Below are 21,737 nucleotides of genomic sequence, written 5' to 3'. Positions count from 1 at the left end.
CTTCTTTGTAGCAAGGTTGTGCAACATTGCGCAAGTTGCAATCTTTCAGCAGATGATTGGTGAGTACTGCCGTGCCCCTCCACTATTGTGGAGGCAGTGGAACCTGCTTTATTAACAGCCGAAAGGTGCGCTCCACATCGTTCCTAGTGGATTTGTGTGCCACGTTATATCGTCTCTGGCTGGGGGTTGAAGGGTTGAGGTAGGGTGTCAGGATGAATGAGCCGACGGCATATGCACTATCCCCTATTTGAAAATGAGAAAGCCATTACTCACATGCACACTTACACATACATCTGCAATATCTATCAGGGTATGTCACAGTGTTTTACCTAGCAGGTATCCTTCGCCAAATTACCCCTCTGTCAGGCATGTGTAGATCCCACTGTTCTGAAAGATGTAGGAGTCGTGGGCACTTCCTGGGAACTCGGCCACAATGTCTGTGATTATGTTGCATCACAGATTACCTGTACATTGATAGAGTGGGTTGACTTCTTGTTTCTGTAAATGTACTCTGTGGCAGCAGGTGGGCATATAGGGATGTGCGTGCCATCAATACAGCCGATGAAGTGTGGGAACTGTGATATTTTATAAAAGTCAGTCTTGGTCTGGAGCAGTTCCACGTGTGTTAGGGAAGCAGATGTAATGATGCATCCTCTGCATCATGGCCTCTAGGAACTTCCTGAAGAAACGGGACAGGCAGATCTGAGACACCCCACCTACCACAGCAATCACCCCCTGGTAACTCCCAGATGCAAGCAGGTGTAGGCTACAGAGCACCTGCACATGAGGTGGGATGGCATGTGCCCTTGGGGTGGGGTGCTCCAAAAGTGGGTGCATGTCCCTGATCAAGTCCAAGATGGTTTGGGGGTATAGCCTGTACCTTTGCAATATCTCTGACTCAGTGAGTTGAAATAGCGTTATCCTCTGTCTGTAGACTTGCTCCTCCCTTCTCCAGACCCTCTCTCCTGCTGCCTGTTGCCGTAGCCACCTTGCTATCATGTAGAATGCCGCCATTCTGGTCACACTGTTGCATTTTGGAGCCTCTTTTATACCCTGCACCTGGTTACCACCTGCTTTCAATCCATTGTAAATACCGACTCTTAAATAAAGAATTTCAGGAAATTCGGTATTTTAGAAGTTTCCTACATCTCAAAACTCCATTTCTTATTTACCGATTAGGTAAATAAGAATTCGGTAATTTCCGAATCGATAATTTCTGAATCGGTAAATACCGATTCGGTAAATTCCGATTCGGTAAATTCCGATTCGGACATTTTTGGGCCCCTACATCTCAATATCCAAATACCGGCCGGTAACAGACGAAATTCGGTATTTTCGGCCGTTACCGGCCGGTATTTTGCTACCTACATCTGGCCTTTGGTCCATTGTTCCAGGTTCCAAGTGTTGAGAATTTTCCTTTTGTGCATTCTGTGACCTGGCCACAGCACAAACCCACACACGTAGATCAAGCATCCTTGGATGCACCATTCTCTCCACCCCTGTGACCAGTCATGCGCTTCAAGCTCATTTCACAGCAGACGCTCTACTGAGAGTGCAGGAGATACAACTTCTTTCCTATGGCCTGTCACACATCCTCATTCCAAACTCACCACCCGTAACATACAGATGGTATCTTACGCAGACGATACGCAACTGATTTTTGCTTGTACCCAAGACTCCAGTCAAGACATGACTACATTTCAGGAAGATCTGGCAGCCATAGCTGGGTGAATGGGGGGCAAATTGTCTCCAATTAAACTCATCCAAAACAGAGATTCTATTCCTTGGCAGAGATTCACATCAATGGGGTAATAACGTGGGCGCCAAAATTGGGCAATACCCCCCACGCTCAAAACTATGGTAAAAAATCTTGGTGTAAGGATGGATTGTGCACTCTTGTTTGAGGAACATGCTAAGTCTGTGGCAGGGACCTGTTTCGGTATTCTGCGTGAACTAAAACTCATTTTGGATTTGTTTGATCCTTGAACGCTCCAGCTAGTTGTTCAAGCAACCATCATGTCCAGGTTAGATTATTGCAACAGTCTGTTAGGGGCTAATAAGTCTGTGATAAATAGGCTTGAATGTACTATGAATGCAGCAGCTCTCACTCTATTTGCTCTGCCCAAGTACAGTTGAGTTTCAGGGATACTGCTCAACTCCACTTGCTTCCCGTGGAGCAGAGAATTAGGTTCGAAGCGCTTTGTGCCACGCCTAAAGTTCTGACGGGCTCCTGCCCTGGGATCCTCAATGACTTGGGCCATCTAGTGCTCTATGCTCTGCCAACCTCATTGCCTTTTTCTTTTAGGAGGATTTATGATCATTTGGGGCCAGATGTAGGTAGCCAAATACCTGTCAGTAACGGACGAAATTACCGAATTTCGGCCGTTACCGACCGGTATTGGGCATTTGAGATGTAGGAGCCCAAAAAAGCCGATTCGGTAAATGTGAATCGGTAATTTACCGAATCGGAATTTACCGAATCGGGATTTACCGAATCAGAATTTACCGAATTCTTATTTACCACATTGTTAAATAAGAAATCGTAAAAAATGAGAATTGAGATGTAGTTAACTTCTAAAATACCGAATTTCATGAAATTCAGTATTTAAGAGTCGGTAAGTACCATGGATTGAAAGCATGTGGTAACCAGGTGCAGGCTATAAGAAAGGGCCCAAAATGCAACAGTGTGACCAGAATGGCGGCATTCTACGTGATAGCAAGGCGGCTATGGCTACAGGCAGCAGGAGAGAGGGTCTGGAGACGGGAGGAGCAAGTCTACAGACAGCGGATAACGCTCTTCCAACTCACTGAGGCAGAGATCTTGCAAAGGTACAGGCTACACCCCCACACCATCCTGGACTTGATTAGGGAGCTGCACCCACTCCTGGAGCACCCAACACCAAGGGCACAAGCCATCCCACCCCATGTGCAGGTGCTCTGTAGCCTTCACCTGCTTGCATCTGGGAGTTACCAGGGGGTGATTGCTGCAGTAGGTGTGGTGTCCCCGAGCTGCCTATCCTGTTTCTTCCGGAAGTTCCTAGAGGCCATGATGCAGAGGATGCATCATTACATCAGCTTCCCTGACACACATGCGGAACTGCTAAAGACCAAGACTGACTTCTATCATCTGGCACAGTTCCCACATGTCATAGGCTGTATTGATGGCACACACATCCCAATCTGCCCACCTGCTGCCACAGAGTACATTTATAGCAACAGGAAGTCAACCCACTCCATCAATGTGCAGGTTCTCTGTGATGCTAACAACATTATCACAGACATTGTGACCAAATTCCCGGGAAGCACCCACAACTCCTACATCTTTCAGAACAGTGGGATCTACACACGCCTGACAGCGGGGAATTTGGAGAAGGATACCTGCTAGGTAAATCACTGTGACACACCCTGATAGATACTGCAGCTGAATGTTTAAATGGTATGTAACTAATGGCACTCTCTTTCCCACCTAGGCGACAGCACTTATGCTCTGTGGTCATTTGTCCTCACTCCTTACCTGAACCCATCAACTCGGAGTTAGAGATGTTACAATGTGCCACACAAATCCACACGCAACGTTGTGGAGCGCACATTTGGACTCTTGCAAAGCAGGTTCCGCTGCCTCCACAAGAGCGTAGGTGTATGTCAGTACACACCCATCATCATCTGCTGTAAAATCATTGCAACCTGTGCTATGCTGCACAACCTTGCCACGGGGTATCCATCTAAGAGCATAATGCTCAGGAAGAAAGGGAGGGTTCCTCAGGGGGGTGGGGGGTACAAGTGTCTCGTGGGGGTGGGGGCGTTGAGGAGGGGGCACGAGGGGGGCAGCAAGGGGAGAAAAGATAAAATAGAGTCTTCATTTCACATTAGTCAACAAGAGTTTCCAAGAGTAAGGCTCTACCTAGTCTGACAGAGGAAGGTCGAGACATGCTTAATAGCCCCGTTACAGAGGAAGAAATTAGACTCCACATAAAAAAATTAAAAACAATAAAGCGGCAGGGCCGGATGCTCTCCATGGCGAAGTGTACAAAGTTTTTCAAGATATCTTGGTGGCAAGGTTTGTGAATTGTTCAATTATGTTTACAGCCGAGAGGGTAGGGTCACCCCATCCTGGAAGGAGTCTACAATCGTGCTTATATTAAAACCGGGGAAAGACCCCCTTAAGGCAGATTCCTTCAGGCCTATCTTCCTGCTAAACGCAGACTATAAGATCTTTACCAGCGTTTTGGCAGGGAGATTGGCTAAGTTGGCCCCACTACTTATTAACTCTGACCAGGAAGGCTTCATACCTGGTAGATATATTCATGAGTTGACCCTGCAGTTGATAGGCAGTATCAATCTAGCGGTGGCGCGGTCGGAGCCCTTGGCGGTGGCAGCTTACGACGACGCCAAGGCCTTCGACCGCATCAAATGGGGATTCCTGTGGGGTTTGAAACAATCTTTATTCAAATATTGAGAGGATGCTTTGAGGGTGCCTCAGCTGCGATTTTAATAAATGGGTTTTTGACACCACGCTTCAGTATAGGGAGGGGAACCAGGCAGGGGTGCCCTATTTCGCCCCTCCTGTTCGATCTCTATATCGAGCCTTTGGCGCAGGCGCTGAGGATCGATGACCTGATCACACCCTTTAGAGTAAAGGATTACAGCTGTCAGTTGGTTTTATATGCTGACAATTTGCTGGTTTATACCAGCAATCCCGCAGAGGTGTTTCCTAGAGTGGAGGAGATAATGATCGATTCCGGTCTGTACTCAGGATACTTGATCAACAATTTAAAAACAATAGTGCGGGATGCTTGAGGCTGGGTTTCCACATTGGCTATTGAGCCAGGACCCGCAGAATCGCGCCTGCTGCTCCTCCGTGTGTCTTGTATGGGTGTGCTATTGCTGCTCCTGCTGGTGGTGTCTTCACTCTCCCCCACACCTAGAGCACCAGCGTTGGCTGCCTGGTTGGTCAGCAGCAGTTCCATTGCAGATGTCACCCTCCCCATCCCCCTGGAGACATCTGTGCAGCAGTGTACAAGCCCCTCCTGCATTGCCACAGAGTGCCTGCAGAGCAGGGAAGTGGCAGTTGCCGCACGGTTCACCGCCTTGGTGTGCTGCTGCATGTACTGCCTCTCCCTGCGCCTTCTTGCCCAGTCCTCATCAAGTTTGTCGCAGAGTGCCATCATGGATTGGGACATGGCCCACATTCTCTCTGCCATTTCCTTCATGCTCTCTGCCATGGAGCTGATGCCCCGGTCTATATTGCCCATGTTCTGATTCAAGTGCCGCATCAGTCTCTGCACTGATAGTATGGCCTTTCCCTGCAGGCGCTGCACTTTCACCATGTCCTCCAGCCCGCAGAAGACCTGGTCACCATGCCCAGTTGTGCTGCTCTCCCGGACCGAACGGCGTCTTGCACCTGTGTGCCCACCCTGGGAGGTGGACTGCAGCCGAACAGTGGTTGCCTCCAGTGGAGCAGTGTGCGTTTCACCCTCCCTTTCTTCATCAGAGGACGTCTCCATTACATGGAGAGGGGGAACATCATGCCTCCTGGGCCTTACCACTTCCGATGAATCTGAAGCTGGTGAGGCTGACTGTGCCTGTGGGTCCTGCTGTGGTGATACATCCAGCAGTGGCGATGCTGGCTTTGATGTTGTGGCTAGCTGTGGAGGTGAAGCTGCCTGTGGTGTAGGTGCGGGTGGTGGTTCTGTGCTGTGGCCTGCACTGCTGCTTGCATCCTCAGCTGTTTCCTCATGTGGTGCCCTTCTCTCCTTCTTCTGCGCTGTCCTGCATGATGACTCCCCTGTGGACAGATATGGACATTGGCTCAGTGGTTCTGCAACCCTGTATTTCAATATTAGATTACAATCCTATCACACTATGTCAATGTCCTCAACTGCTTCTGAATGTTGTGTGTGACATGCCTTGTTGTTTTGTGTGATGACTGTCATGATGGGTGTTTCAATGACTACCTCTCCCATGATGCATTGCTGGTGTATCCCAAAACCTGTACTGGAGTGTGAGTCACAGAGCCAGCCACATTGGGGTAGGGGGCCAGGGAAGGGGGGAGGATTGCTGGGCATGCTCCTTACCTTGTTTTGTTGCAGCTCTGGCTGACCTGTCTGCATCCCTGATCCCAAACACACTCTCGGGCTCCAGGTTCGACTCCGCCAGCTGCTCCAGGTCAGTGAGGGCAGGTGTCCTGCTCCTTCTTCCCCCTGTGACACTGGCCTCTTTCTTATGTGCAGCCAACTTCTTCTTTGTAATGATCCTGAGATCATACGAGCATTTCTTCAAGTCATCGATCTCTTATGGGCTCACCCCTATGGCGTTCACCTTCGCCTGGATTTCACAGCCTCTGCTACCTGCAAAGACTGTTTACCAAAGAGCTGGGTGTAGTGTTTGACCACCTCCTCCATGAGCACCTGCAGTTCACCAGTGCTGAACTTTAACTTTCTTTTTTGGTCTGCTCCTTTCCTCTGTGTTTCCTGGGATTCCATCCTGCAATTCTTCTCAGCTCAGAACAGCCAGTAGCTCAGTTGCTCACAGCTCTCCAGAATGTTCTGATAGTATGCACCTTCATGGGTGTGGCCACTTCCTGGTTGTGGGTGGGGTGGATGCACAGGATTGGTTGGTTCCTCAGTTGCTTGATGTGGGGTGGGGTGGCACATGATTGGTTGAATCCTCAAATGCTTGTATTTTGAATCTCCGATTCGGTATTTACCGATTCGGTAATTCCCCTTCATTCCTATGGGCCTGGAGGTCCATAGGAGTAAATACCGAATCAGAGATACCGAATATTATCGATTGGGAAAAATTTTCTGAATTAATATCTACATCCCATTTACCGATTCAGAAATACCGAATCGGTAACATTCGGTATTTTAGACTCGGTAAAAATGGATTACCTACATCTAGCCCTTGATGTTTCGAAAGGCAGTAAAAACTTGGCTATTCCAGTAATTCTTTTTTGTTATCTCGCTCTTTTCCTTTCCTGCTCTCCAGCGCTGGGACGTCTCTTGGCTGGGACAGCCATGCGCTTTACAAGCGGCATGACATAACATATGTTATCTGGTGATACACACCAGGTCTTATCTGCCATAAGGAAACCAGTTTTTCTATGACCATGGTCACACTGGCTCCTTTATCTCTCAGAGCTTCAGCCTCAGTCCCATTGATCTTAGGCATCTGCCTTTACCTCTCCATTCTGGGAGGCAAGGCGTCCAGTGTTGCAATTTCCATCCCACCCAAGGACACTAAAGTTGCTTCTGTGAAACCTTTCTCCATCTCTGGGACAAATCCCACCCCCACACCTACACTGGCAATCCCCAGGGACTGCCTGCTTCTTTGAGCTGACAGCATCTCCTCTTTTGTGTCCTAACTGATTACAGTCATAACACCTACCCACCTTTGAAGAGTTAAAGAACGTTCCTGCTTTTCAGTGTAAAAAGACTTTCCCTGATACTTCCTCCCCTTGAAGTTGGAGTGGCTTTGGGCCCCTCTCCTTGTGCAGGTTTTTTTGGGTCTTGTGAGGACTCTTTGGAGTTTTTAGCATCTTCCCCCTGGGCTTTAACATGGGGTGGGGAGCTGTCCTCCGAACTTCTGATCAACTCCCTGATGTTGATTTGAAACCCTGATTCTCACCCACTCATCAGGTCTCTCCCCCAGTTCCCTTGGAACAGACTGCTTAGAGTCCACAAGATACTGGTTTAACTTCTCTTCTGCACAATGAGACAGGATGTGCTCTTTAAGGAAAACATGGTACAGTCCTTCATAAGTACTCACCTGGTTACCTTGAATCCAGTCCTCTAGTGCCTTCACTGAGATGTCAATGAGGTCCACCAAGGACTGTGTGGTTACTTTCTGGGTGTCCCTGCACTTTACCCTGTACTACTCTAGAGCAAGACCAAATCTCCTGACTAGACATTTTCTCACGTCCCCCTCTAGGTCAGGAGCCTATCCCTCCCACCTACTGGGATCAACTCCCACAGGAGTTAACCCCAGTATTTGGAGTGGACTGGAGATAATAATTTCTATAGATTCAATATCTTGTAGTGCCTAAAAACAAAAATCGCCAACTTGAAACATCTGGTTGCACCTGACTGGGACAAAGTCAAAGTTTGAAGCCGACTGCGAAGGAGCATTTGTTGGATACTTCCAGGATTTTACCTCGCGCTGAACAAAGTCACCATCATTGACTCAAAACCCTGCTTGATGAGGTGCCTCACTCGACAACGAGAGAAAAAGCTCCACTGTCATCCTGCCTTTTGCTCTGCAGCCACTTCACACCTCATCAGAGCAGTCTCGCTCAGGCTGTCAAAGGCTGGCCAATCAGTAGGCCCTAGAAAGCTGGATTTTGGCACACCCGTAAAGCAAGTTTTATAACTTATTATCTGTAATAGTTATAATAAATCTAACCTTGGCAAGTTGTTGGATTTATCATACCTATTCTTTTAAGTCTTTGAATTATTATTTTAGCTCACTCATATCAGTAGTTATACTTTATTAATGTATTCCCATGTTAGCCTACGGAGCTAATGTACTTCAATTGGGAAAATGGCAGTTTTTCCCACAGCAGGGCATATAAAACATCTTTTATAATATTCCTGCTTATTTTAACACTGCACCCTACCCTTGGGGCACCTGGGGCACACCTTAGGGGTGACTTATATGTTAAAATAAGGTAGTCTAAGACTTGGGAAGTACCTTTAATTTCAAAGTTGTATTTAGGCACAGTTTTATTTTAAAAGCAGGTTGGAAAAAGGGTTGGCTTTTAAAATGACTGCAGGCAATAGAGCAGTGCACACTTATGTGCATTAAATCTACTGGCTATCTAAAACTACATGTCCTACCATATACTAGGGACTTACAGGTAGGTTGTACTACAAATTGTAATTACACCAAATTACCATATACCTTTTACACAGAGCACTGGCCTTAGGCCTGGTTAGCAGAGCCCAGGGCACAATCAGAGTCAGTTATCACCAGTATCAGTCAAAAAATGGGGGTGATCAAGGCAAAAAGGATGACTTTCTCACAAATATGCATAGACTGGGCATTGGCTTGGCTCCACTCAGGGGAGCATTACTTTCACCTCACTCTTTCATTCCACCTTCGAGGAAGTGCTTCAATTAGAATGCATGAGGGATTATTCTAAATCTGAAAAATATATTCAGCTAAGCAAAGCAGGGTGGACAGGTTTAAAGTGGTAAACAACATCTTTGCATACAGTGCCTGCAAAAAGTGATTGAGAATCCTAGTGATTATATTTGTTGGCAATTAAAGCCCAACCTATTGGCTTTGTCATTGCCTCTTGCATGTATTTATTAATTAAGCACTACATAGGAGCAATGCTCATTGGGAAAGAGTGGGGTGAGGGCAGCTGGATGGCACACAACGTCTTATTCCATTACAATAGAGGAACTATTTACAGACGTCATATCAAATCAGTGTTTACAAGGTACATCTGGATGGAGTTTGCACTGTTCTGAAGCACATGCACAATTTTTAAGACTCCTGTCAATGTTTGGATGAAAGTGGGTGAATGCCCAAATGCCCGGGTGCTATTAGTATGAAGGCTCTAAGTCTAGAGGTGGGAGTGGCACCATGAAGAACTGAGGTGTAAAGACTGGGCTGGACAATTTAATAGTGAGTAAGTTACAACATGCAGATTAAAATGAAGTGGGTTTAATGAGATATCTATGGAGTTACTGCATCTTATTTTTTGGTGCTCCCTATTTTTCCTGGCTATAGAACTCTGTGCACTTTATCCCTGCTACCCAGGGGTAACATGGTTGTGCTCCTGCTTTCAACGTGATGAAACTGGTATATACCTAATTGCACACGGCTCCTCCACTCGTGTGGAGGAGCGTCACCCCACTGCTTCTCACAGTGCGAGAAGCAGAAACAAAAAATGGTAGTAACTTTCTGTTATTACCATTTTATGTTTATTTGCCAGCGGGCGGGTTGCTCTGAGAGCAGGGAAGGGGAGGAGTCGTGTGCCCACTCCAGAGTGCGCAAAAACTGTTTGGTCGGCCGCTGGAGCTGCCCAAACCAGTCATGCATACTCTGCCTTTTCCCCATGTAGGCTGCACGCAGCCTACATGGAGAAAATGGCCTCACCATTAGCCCCTGGCTGGTCGGCGTCCCGACAGATCACAATGCTGCCTGATCAGCATTGGGATTGGCTTAGGGGAGGGCGGGTGCCTGGCTGCCTGCTTCGCATCCTGGTCCTGGAGAGCAGGAGAGCAAAGAAAACGTGGGACCCGGCCATTAAAAAGGTAAGTTAAATTATCTATATATTTTCCTTCACTAAATTAACCCTACTGCACGTGCGACACCGCGACCCCCCACCCACAAGTATTGCCGACGGTGACTGCCTAATTGGTGTACTTAACTTACTTATAAGTACCTAAGTGCATGGTACCAAGGTATACCCAGAGCATGTAAGTTAAATGTCACAAGTGGACTCCAGCACCCATTGTGCCATCCACTAAAGCGACAATGTAAACATGACTGCAGGCCTGCCACCAGTTGCCTGGTTTTGCAGGTTTTAACAGCAAATGAGACCTGTCAAAATAACCTCTTTTACCAGCCGCAAACCCTCCTTTTAAATATTTATAGATAGCCCTTATGTACTGCTTACTGCCCATTGAGACAGAGCATATTGTATTTAAAAGTAGGACATGTAAAGTTAATATTAAAAGCTTCCTTACAGAGACTAACACCGCAAAGCTATTCTCACTATAGCAGGTATAGCTGTTTCATATGAAAGTGTTTAGATACAATATTATGTTTAATAAATGTTTCCTCTGCCTAGGAAACAACTACAAATTACATTTTTGAACTTTTGAAATATTTTCTGCAAGCCCAATTCACTGGTGAAGTCAGATTTTTAATCAATACATTACAAGAATGGCCAACGAAAGAGGTTTAACACTCAACTCAAAAGTTAATTATATGTACACCACAAGATATCAGTTCATAATGCACAATGTAGAATGATAAGGCATGGTCATCTCAATGAACAAATGTGAAAGTCTTGCCTTCTTCCAAAAAATCTTTATTCATCATCTTTTTCTTAAACTCACAGCATGTGAGCAGTAGCCAATGCGTTTCGTCCGCCTGGGACTTTTTCAGGGCTACAAAATATATACAAAACAAAAACGTATTTACAACGTATTTACAAACATTAAAAACTAAGTCTATTTACACTATACATTAGACTAGACTCTACATAATATATCCATCAAATATCTAGACTTTATTTCTTCCCTTGGTTACACATTTGTACACTTGAGAATCCATATAGAAATATCCGACAATAGCCTACATAGATTGTACACGTAATAATAACTTGCATGATGTATCCCATCGGTCACTGGGGAGACTCTGGGTTACATTAAAAGTGAAGTAATCTTGTATATACTAAATCAGGTAGATTGATGGAGAGACTATATATACTAAACAGTGTTTTCAATTGCACGGTACCTGATTCACTTACTCTTAAAGTGGGAGTGCACTGACACATCTCAATATGCAAGTGGTCATCTCACATATTCTTCATGTTGTGATTTATAACAAAAGGATTAGTGTTTAGGTTGTGTCTGTAAAAACAGAGATAGTAATTTCATTATGATGTTGTACCACATTACAGCAATCAAGTATTAATTCAACAGATCGCAAACTCAGGCATAAAAAAGGAGTAAATAAATACACTACAACCTGCGCATAAATATTGGCGCACCAATGTGATCAAAACCTCATACGAAAATACTTATTGATTGGCAATAAGCATTGAAGTGCTAAGGGGTCCATAATTCACATTAAACAAGTATGAGTATTTTTCATTGTTCGGTCAGGTAAACCAAACAATGGTACTAGATACAAAAGTTTATAAATGTCATGTTTGGGCAAATACTCCAATACAGCAGCTGTGGTACATTCAATATAACGTCCGTTCCTGACTAGGAATATCAAAAGATAAAGTATTTATAGGGCCCATGAGGGCCGTTATAGTAGAATCTTTTATGGTGCTGGGCGCATAAGATCAGGGTGTTTTGGCACAGTACAAATCATCAAAACAGTCCATGTGCCAAATTTCATAAATAAAAATGAACGTACATGTTGCAAAAACACAGAAACCACTCTATCCCTAGTTATGGACATTTTCATGGCTTCGTCTACATTATAAAATACATTTTTAGGTCTCACTGCATGCACTGCTCTTGGAGGGCCTTTAGCCATCGGTCTTCACTTTTCAAGCACTGCACTCATGCTTGTGGCGGCATCCACCTTGCGGGAGCGAGCAGCGGCATGGCACAAGCACAAGTGCAGTGCTTGAAAAGTGAAGACTGCTCTCCCAAGCGCACGCTCACACCACTCGCGGGCTCATCTCCTGCTCCCACTCTCTCTCACAGCCTCTCCGCTTCACGGCACCGCGCTTCATGTGTCATGAAGTGCAGACCAGACGGAAGCTGGCAGCAGGGCCGGCTCTAGGCTCATGGTGGCCCTGGGCAGGGAGCATAGGTAGGGGGCTCGGATGAGGGGGTCCAGGCGGGGCGGCGCGCAGGCCAGTAAAGAGAGGAGGGGGTCAGGGAGTTTAGAAGTGGAACAGAGCCAGAGGCCGCCAAATCCCTGCCAGGGGCCACCACGCAAATATGTATCCATATCCATCCTCAGAGGATTAATATATTAAGGATATATATTGGCGTGGTGGCCCCTGGGGTTTGGTGGCCCTGTGCAGGTGCACAGCTTGCACATGCCTAGAGCCGGCCCTGCTGGCAGTTTTTTCTTTTTACCAAGCTGACCTAGGCTGTCCCTGCCTCTAAACTTAAGTGGTGTTGGCAGGATGTTTTTTCCCTGCATCACAATTACAGAAGTGCTGACTGCGCCCCACCCCGAAACATAATTTCGTTCTTAGGCAGCCGGTCTGACTCAGAGAGCAGATCTTTGTCCTCTGAGGCCAGTCTCCTCTGCAGCAAAACCAGCAGAGCATTAATGGGTAGAATTTCTGATATTTATATGCGCCTCTCAGCTTTATTGTTGATTTTTGCCCGCAAGATAGTGTCACTCATATACCTTGAAATGTCACTCATAATTACACTGGAATTATGAAAATGTCACACATTGCAATCTGAAACCTTGGCAGCTATGATACAGAGTCAAATGGGAAGGACTGTTTAATTACTTGCTCATTGGGGTCATCCTCCTGTGTAGCTGCACCGCCATCCGCTGGGACATTAGCACCTCATCGTCATGCCGTGACGCACTGGACTTCAGAAAACCAGGTCGTTTGCGGGTACTTGACTACCTCAGAGGCCCTGTGACATCTGCACCACCGACACCAGGAAATACGGACACCTCTGATGCTTCGACTCCGGAAATTGTAAATGGACAAGGAGGTGCTTTGTGCATCTTATTGGCATAACACTCCGTGAAATAACACTCCGTGAAATAACACTCCGTGAAATTACCCCCCTCTGCCTCCTTTTCATGTGTAAAATAACCCTGAATTGATACAACGGCCACAGGCATACATTTCTGGAATCACGGTGCAAAGTGGCTTGCTATCAGGGGTGATAACATCAGAGAGCTGCAGGGAAACATGAAGGCATAGGTTTAGGAAAACCCTGTTATTTTGCTCAACCTTATTCGGAGATCGATATACATTTTTTTTAAAAAGGGTTCCGTTGGGTAATAATACATTCCTATTAGTATAATCAACCCCAACCGCTGTGTTTCGTTTTAGATCCTGAGTTTCTCCAGACCAAGCACTATGGATTACTGCCCCTATTTCACCGCAGTTTGTGTTGCCTTTCTATATGACCCCTTCCATTGTCTGTGTTCACTTTCTTCCCGCCCCCTCCCACCTTAGTTTGCATTGCCTTTCTCCCCCCCTTGAGCAATGATAACCTTTAAAAATATGCTGCAACTAGGCAAAACACCTTAAATCTAGGACAATAACCTACTGATCTGTCACATCCTATATTCGATTCATAGGTCTTTATTTCGAATATTTAATCATAAAAGACACTTCCATAATAAAATACATCATGTATAAAAAGAAGCACACAAAAAAAAAACGTAAAAAGCTTAAATGTGAAATTGTATATGCAGATATGGCATATCATACTAACATTATAAAATGAAGTTAATACTCCTTAAAATACAATCATATCTGGGCTACATAAAACCAAACCATTGCTTGCTATTTAGCCTTAATGATCCACACCCATCCTAAGAATTTCGCTACAGCTTTTACAAGGGGTTCACTTGTGTCCGTCCTAAGGATCCTTAGAGCTTCAAACCCTACCCTTGTACCCATGTTTTGACAAATGGGTTTGAGCCATTTAGCCCGAGGGGCAGCATACGCCGGGCATTCAAAGAATATGTGGCCAATAGACTCCTAACGGTCGTTACACCAGCGACAGGATTCGCTCTCCTGGCCCTTCCATTTTTTTGTGAACATTCTAGTTGGAAGAGAGCCAACCCTCAACTGATGGGAAAGTTTTCTATCGCTGGACCTGGTAATAATATTTTCGAGAGATGGATCAATTTTATGCTCCAGAAACAAAGTGGACAGGGAGGTTGCTGAAAATTGTTAATATGTTTCAGCTGGACTGTTGACCAATATAGGCTTTTAAATGCTTTTTTTGGAGGAAAACGGTTGTTGACGGGGTCAGTCCACAGATTACCCAAAACCCATAGTCTCTAACTGCAGTCTGACTTGTTTGAACCATGAAATGTTACCCTAACCCATTATAGATCTGACATCCAAAATTGCCTTTGCAAATAGAGCCAGTTCGGGGGTGGTCCAAATCCTCCTCCATAAGGCCACTGGCTTGAAGCGAGCAATGTCATCTATTGAATGGCAGCCCAAATCCATAAAGAGCGGCTTCATGGGACTAGATCGGGGGAGGCCTGTTATGTTTTGTAGGAAGTTTTTCTGGACTTTGACCAACGGGGAAAGGTCCGCAAAACCCCAGAGGTCCGCACCGTACAGGATCGCTGAACCTATCCTGGAGTTATAGATCTTAAGAGCTGGGCCTATCCTTTTGGTCTGGGACAGTCTCTGTTCTTTAACCAAGCTCCCTGAAAGCTGGGCAAACTTGAGGGATAGAGTGTCAATCTGGGGCTTCCAACTTATTTTACTTTCTAGGACAATCTCCAGATAGGTCATGACATTAGTCTGCTCTAACTTTGTGTTATTCATCATGACATGGCCAACCACAGGTCTACTTTTCATAAGGATCATGAATTTGGTTTTGTTTACATTAACCTGCAGATCATGATCAAGGCAAAATTTCTCAAATTTGTTCGAGGCCGCCTGCAGGTCCACCGGTGTCTGTGATAATAGAAGGGTGTCGTCCGCAAACAAAAGTAGCGGAAACTTTGAGCCACCCAGAGAGGGGGCATCTGTCGGAAAGGCTGAGTAATATTGCACAACCCTGTTGATGAATAACAAAAACATGGTTGGCGATAGAACGCACCCTTGCCTGACACCACGCAACACTGCAAATCTATTGGTAAACTGCCCTTGCTTACCCCAATGGACTTGTGCAAAATGTGCCTATTATAACATGATTACAACATTTAAGAGCTCCTGTGGTATCCCCATATTTTTTAAGACCCCCCACAATTTATCCCTGGGTACTAGTTCAAATGCTGACTTGAGGTCAACAAAGGCGGAATAGATAGTGTCACCTCCCAAACTGACTACTTTCCAGTAAATCAGTAGGAACCTGAAGACCTGCTTGATGGTGCTTATGCAAGATCGAAACCCAGCCTGTAAGGGCGCCAAAATATCCTCAAGCTCTATCCAGCTCTGAATTCTAGCCAGGACCATCCTGGCAACAATTTTCTGTATCGAGTCGATCAAACTGATCAGTCGATAATTCCCCGGGATAGAGCGGTCCCCCTTCTTGTGTATAGGCAAGATCTCAGCTCATCGCCAGGAGTCCGGGATACCAGCCCCCTTGGCAATTGCATTTCCCGGGAATACGATGTAGGGGTCCCAATTAGTTGGATCATGCTTAAAGAGATCTGCTGGGATACAATCCATTCCCGGGGCCTTTCCACAGGGGATCTTTTTCAAAGCATCCTCAGCTTCTCTACAGTGAAATGTTATAACTTTAGTAGTGGGCATATGACAGAGGTCATTGGGGAGATGGTTGTTAATCAAGTTCAGCCCTGAAAACTGGGACTCAAAATGCTCAACCCACACCTCAATGGGAACATGGTTTGTGGGGACCTGAGACTGGTGGGTATTTCCCCATTTAACTATGTGCCAGAACTTAGTTAGGTTTTTCTGATTGCTGGCAACAAGTAGTTCAAGCCAATGTTGATTATCCCAGTCTTGGTTTGCCTGGTTCCGGACTTTGCGATAATTGAGCCTGGCCCTCTAATATCGGGGATATTTTTAGACCTGATTGCTAGCGCCAATGTACCATAAGAATCCCAGCACGATTTATTATACCAGGATTTACTCGTGGGTTGGCCGGTAGGTTTGTGGGATTTGCTGGATTTAGAAAAGTGGGTTTTAAGATCATTAAATAGATCTTCATGTAGGTTGATTATTTTCCCATTAATATCATCCTGGGTTGGAAGTGAGCGCAAAACTCCCAAAGACTGTGTTACCTTTAGCCTGATCTCTTCCAGAACCCCAGGATCAACAGCGATCCTCGTCCAATGCACCCTGCGTAAATCATTTGTAAGCAGGGCATCATCGGTAGCAATCTCAGTTTGGGTGTTACACTTTATACCTACATTCAGTTGTAAGCTCACTACAAGAGGGTTATGGTCGCTCTCAGGGCGATCCAAAATCATCATGTCCTCTAATGTGCCCCAATACTCTATCTTAATGAGGATGTAATCTATTCGACTTTTATGTGAGCCATTGTCGAAAGTTGCCCTTCCCATTTTGTCAGAGATAGACCGACCATTGGCTGCCCTAAAGCCATGCTCTAGGCAGAGACCCATCCACTGCAGGGCAGATTCTGACCATTTCTTAATGGGCTTGAGGTCAAGGAGAGGAATATTCCACTGGACATCCTCCTCTATCAGGAGTGTTTCTCCTTCACAATGTATGGGCTCAAACGGGCAGTTAAAATCCCCTGCAATTATTATGTTGCTGTCAGACCTAACAGAATCCAAAAAGGTATCCAAATCTACGAAGGTTGCCTCACCTAGATGATTAAACCCCCAGAGGTTCTGCCTTTTTTCCCTCTAACTGCCGCTTTACAGAAACAGATGTACCCTGGGCGATAGATGGGGCCCACAGCCCACTTCTCCTGGAAGACCACTACGTTGTGTTTTTCGACCAGATCTGACTTTTCTACTATAGATGTTTTACTCTTGAGGCCTGCAATGTTCCAGGAGACCAACGTAAGCATGTTTGTATCGCTAGTTGAGCAAGGCTCGGGAAAAATCATGGTCTGTTGGAGCCCATAATGCATGTATTACCCAAACCGGGGCACCCTTCTGCAAAGGGACCAGGACCTATGTTCTTATACTCTCCATTTTTCTCCTCGGCTACCCCTGTTGACACCTCTGCCAGATCTGTTCTAGAGTTTATGCAGAGCGGATTTGACAGGTGGGAACCCACCATTTTGTAATGTCCAGGGGAAACACTGATGCGTTTTGGCAGTAGGGACGGGATCGCGGTTGTAACCTCACCGCCTACACCAAGTGTTGCCCTGTAATAGCTAATAATGATTGTTGGCTCAGCCCAGTCATTAGTTCCATTATCCTTATACCAATCCACCCTGTTTCCCATGAGGCATGAGCCTAGTCAGTCCAACCCCTCCAAGCCACAAAGTGGCTCATATCGGTTAATCAGGGGGAGGCGGAACTCCTGTCTACATGCAGTGAATGGGCGTCTTGGTATCGTTTTCCACCTATTTTGCTGAATGGTTCTAGGGCCACAGAAAGAGCTGCGGTAGAAATAACGCAAATCATGGGTTTGTATTCCACTAGCACCCTAGTTCCCTGTTTTATGACATATGTACCTTACTACTCCAGGTTCTCTAAAATTCACGATAATACAATCGCCCTCTAGGTCCTTAATTCTATGCCCTAACCACCCCACCCTTCTGACGTGCAAACTCTCAGCATCCATATAAGCAGGAAGCGTTCTATTTCTGTTGAGCCAGAAGGTGACCTTATTCTTCAGCTCACTATGGGTCTCCAGATTATCCTGTTGGATCCCTGGTACACCGGACAGAATAACCGTGTATCATACTGACTCTGGAGGTAAGTTAATGCAGGGGAGCGTCAATGCCGTGCCCTCCCTCGGCAGTGCATTCTTCCCTTTAGTTTTTAATTCTGCACTACATTCAGGGGTTACCGGCTTCTTTCTAACCTCACTGCCAATTGCTTCGGATCCCTCTCTATTATGATCCATAACAATTATTTTTACTATACCCTTCTTAATTGCATTAGAATTGTGTTGGTCCTTATAGCTAGTTGGTAAGTCCTGCGTGGGAGCTGTTGGGAAACACGTAGGATCGATACCCACTCTCGGGGGGGGCGGGAGCCCAGAGCCCTGAATGATCGCCGCAACTTTTTCCAGTGTGGCTGAATTAGCCAACACTGCTCTTTCCAGTTTCCCCACGTTCTCATTAATTAGCTTTACCCTTTCAAGTAATGGTAACATCAGCGATTTTAATACCTGCTCTAGTGATTCCAGGATGCCCTTGGGGAGTTGGATTACAGCAGATGGGCAGGATGTTTGCTTGTTTGTCCTATTTCTAGGGTCAGTGGTGGGTGTTTGGGGATTCGCTACGGTGGATATTGGTTGGATCGATGTGGTAATTTTAGTTACTTTAGCACATTTACCCTTTTGAATCCCTCCACCCACTTTCTTTTGCTAGTTATTGGTTGAGGTTTGTTAGCATTACCAATTATTGTCACAGTTAGCACGTTCGCGGGGGACAAATTTGGGGTGGTAGAGATATTAGATTCTCTTTGTCTATTTCCTAATATAGAAATACTGTCTGTAGTTGTGTTTAGTGAACTATAAACAATAGACCCATCTGACCCCACCCACACTGTGCTGGTTCCCGGGCATATATTACCAATGACCTGATGCTACTCTGGGGTTACGGCAGCCATAATTTGACCCAGTGAGGATCTCTTCGATGATAGAGGATCTAGAGACAACCTTTTTTTAGTCAAAGCAATTTCATGTTCCAATACGACTGCTGCTCTGGTAATAAACTGCTCTAGAGTCCCGGACACTGATCCCCCGATGCTACCATGTGTGATCTTCTTCTCTTTCCTTGGGCGGAGCGCCATGGCTAATTACAAGATTTAAAGAATAGAATTTTCCATGCCCAAGTCAACGATGATACTAATAGACCGTGATGAATATATGAAAAGAACACAGATGTCTCACTTCTTAAGAGTCCGGTCGAAAGGGAGGTGGCCCAGCCCAGCCTCGTCCGGCTTCGGACGGCCACAGACGGTCCCGCCCTTGTCCCGGGTTTCTCCCGGGCACGACCCGCGCGCGTCCCGCGGGACGAGGGTTCACCCGGAGCTTTAAGCGCCTCCTGGCACAAGTTTGATGATGCTGCTTTGCGGCATCCTCGCCGCACACAGGCCCCTGGGAGCCCGGCCAACTTCAAGAAAGTGCACAGACAGGTATGGCCCTCACCTTGCTAGCAACACATCCTATATTTTTATGTGCACTCCAGTGCACCTACGTGCTGTACCACAGACAGGCCACACTGCTGTCTCGAGTGTAACATTTCCAGACCATGTTTGGCTACATGCAACTTACCAGAACTAGACTTATCATGAAATTCAAAACCCTACGTGAATCCTTTCTTGCGCAGACCACATTAAACCGCTCCAAACAGGCTTCACTTTCTGGCAGTGTTTGACCCTTCTTGACTAAGCACTTTTTTTTGCACTTTTATACAGCATGAAGCTGACTTAAAGGTATTGGAGCACTTGATATGAGCACCAGTTACTCTACACAAGAATGCATTATTTTTATTAATTTTAGGCAAGGAGAGATTAAGTGATTTGCCCAGAGTCACAGGATGTTGAGCGTCGACGCAGAGATTTAAGCCTGGTTCACTAGTTCTGAAGTTCGTATCTCTGACTGATAGGCATATCCTCACTTACCAACTGGGAAATGCTGCAGGTCCAGTGTAGTGGTCTCTAGCAGTGCCTTGTTAAATTTCTTGTTTAAGTGCTGAAGCGCTGAAATTGTTGTCACACTGATAGGCAGGCGCTGATCCTCTTTTTTTACAGATTCAAGGGGCTCAGTGCAGTTTGTAGTCTGAACTGAGTGTCGCCGCCGCAGCCGCCAATCTAGGACAGTCACAAGCTGGTCCGAACCTTTAAAGACAGTGATGCAGTGCTCACCTACACATCTCTTCATCTATAACCCCCAACACAGGTAAAATGTTGCCTACTTCCCAAGCCATATGGCACCTGCGATGTATTGCCGTGGGGGGGGGGGGGAGGGGGGGGGGGGAGGGGGGGGGCAGGCTGCTGCAGTATTGGGGCAGGAGATAGGCAGAACTTTCAAAACACTGTGGGGTTGCATGTGGACCGGATGAGGTACCTGTATCATTTCAGCAGGCACAGCAAGGAACAAGCATTGGCCTAGCCAATAGGTCTCGCCTTTGGGACCTTATAAGTATTTAATCATGCAGCACAATATCCTTGGTGCAACATCAACTGTTGCATAGCTAAACACTTCTAATGTCCCAAATGCGAGACCTATTGGCTATGCCAATGCTTGTTTTGATAGGTAGCGTGAGAGTCAATAATTAGGGTGTACACTATAGTGTTGTCCAGTGGCAGTCGGTGCATATGATATTATCGTAAGCATTTTGACACACTATCTTGGATGGATTAACTCATAGCGAGATTGGAAAGTATCACAACACATCAGTTTTACCCTCACCATGAAGACAGATTAAAAACAGCCTCATGAGCACACTAATTGAAGCCAATTGTATATATGGCGAAAAAAGGGCAGAATCACTGAGTATTAATCATAACATCCCAGTGAAGAATATTTTTTATGCAGTACTTCTAGAGTACAGTTTTTCCAGTAAAATACCAGCATAGCGTCCGGTTCAGTGGAAAAAAACGAACGCCATAAATACAATGGCTTTTTAAAAGTCACATTTGCGCTGCTTGATTTCCCTGGAAACGAAATCTGCATTTTGCTCTCTCACATTTCAGTTGGCATGAAGGAGGGGTGAACTGGCCCCTAGGACAGGGACACAAGGCCTTGGGTGTGAGGAGGTTTTGTGGTGCCCTTGACAAGAGGGCCTGTGGAATGAAATTAAATTAAACTAAATGAAAATAAGTGTTGTAAAGTAGTCGAAAGCCCGAGGGCATCTTGGCGCTTTTCCAAAGCAGAAGTGCCCAGAATGTCATCTATCAAAATAATGGAGAAGCTTAGGCCATATTATCAAGAAAGGGCGATACATTATCGCCGCTTTTATCGGCAGGAAACTGTTGATAAAGCGGCGATAATGGGCTTGATAATATGCCCTTGTGAATTCCCATAGAAGCCCAGGTTAACACCAGAACCTGGGCTTCTATGAGAATTCACAAGGACATATTATCAAGCCCATTATCGCCGCTTCAGCGGCAGTTTCCTGCCGATAAAAGCGGCAATAATGTATTGCCCTTTCTTGATAATATGGCCCCTGTTTTTTATTCTCTTTCGAGATAGTGGCGATGTTGCACGCTTCTCAACATGGCGGATCGCATTTCCTAGACGTGGA

Source organism: Lissotriton vulgaris, chromosome 3_2, assembly GCF_964263255.1.
Source record: "Lissotriton vulgaris chromosome 3_2, aLisVul1.2, whole genome shotgun sequence".
Lineage (NCBI taxonomy): Eukaryota > Metazoa > Chordata > Amphibia > Caudata > Salamandridae > Lissotriton > Lissotriton vulgaris.
This window is presented reverse-complemented; position numbering follows the sequence as displayed.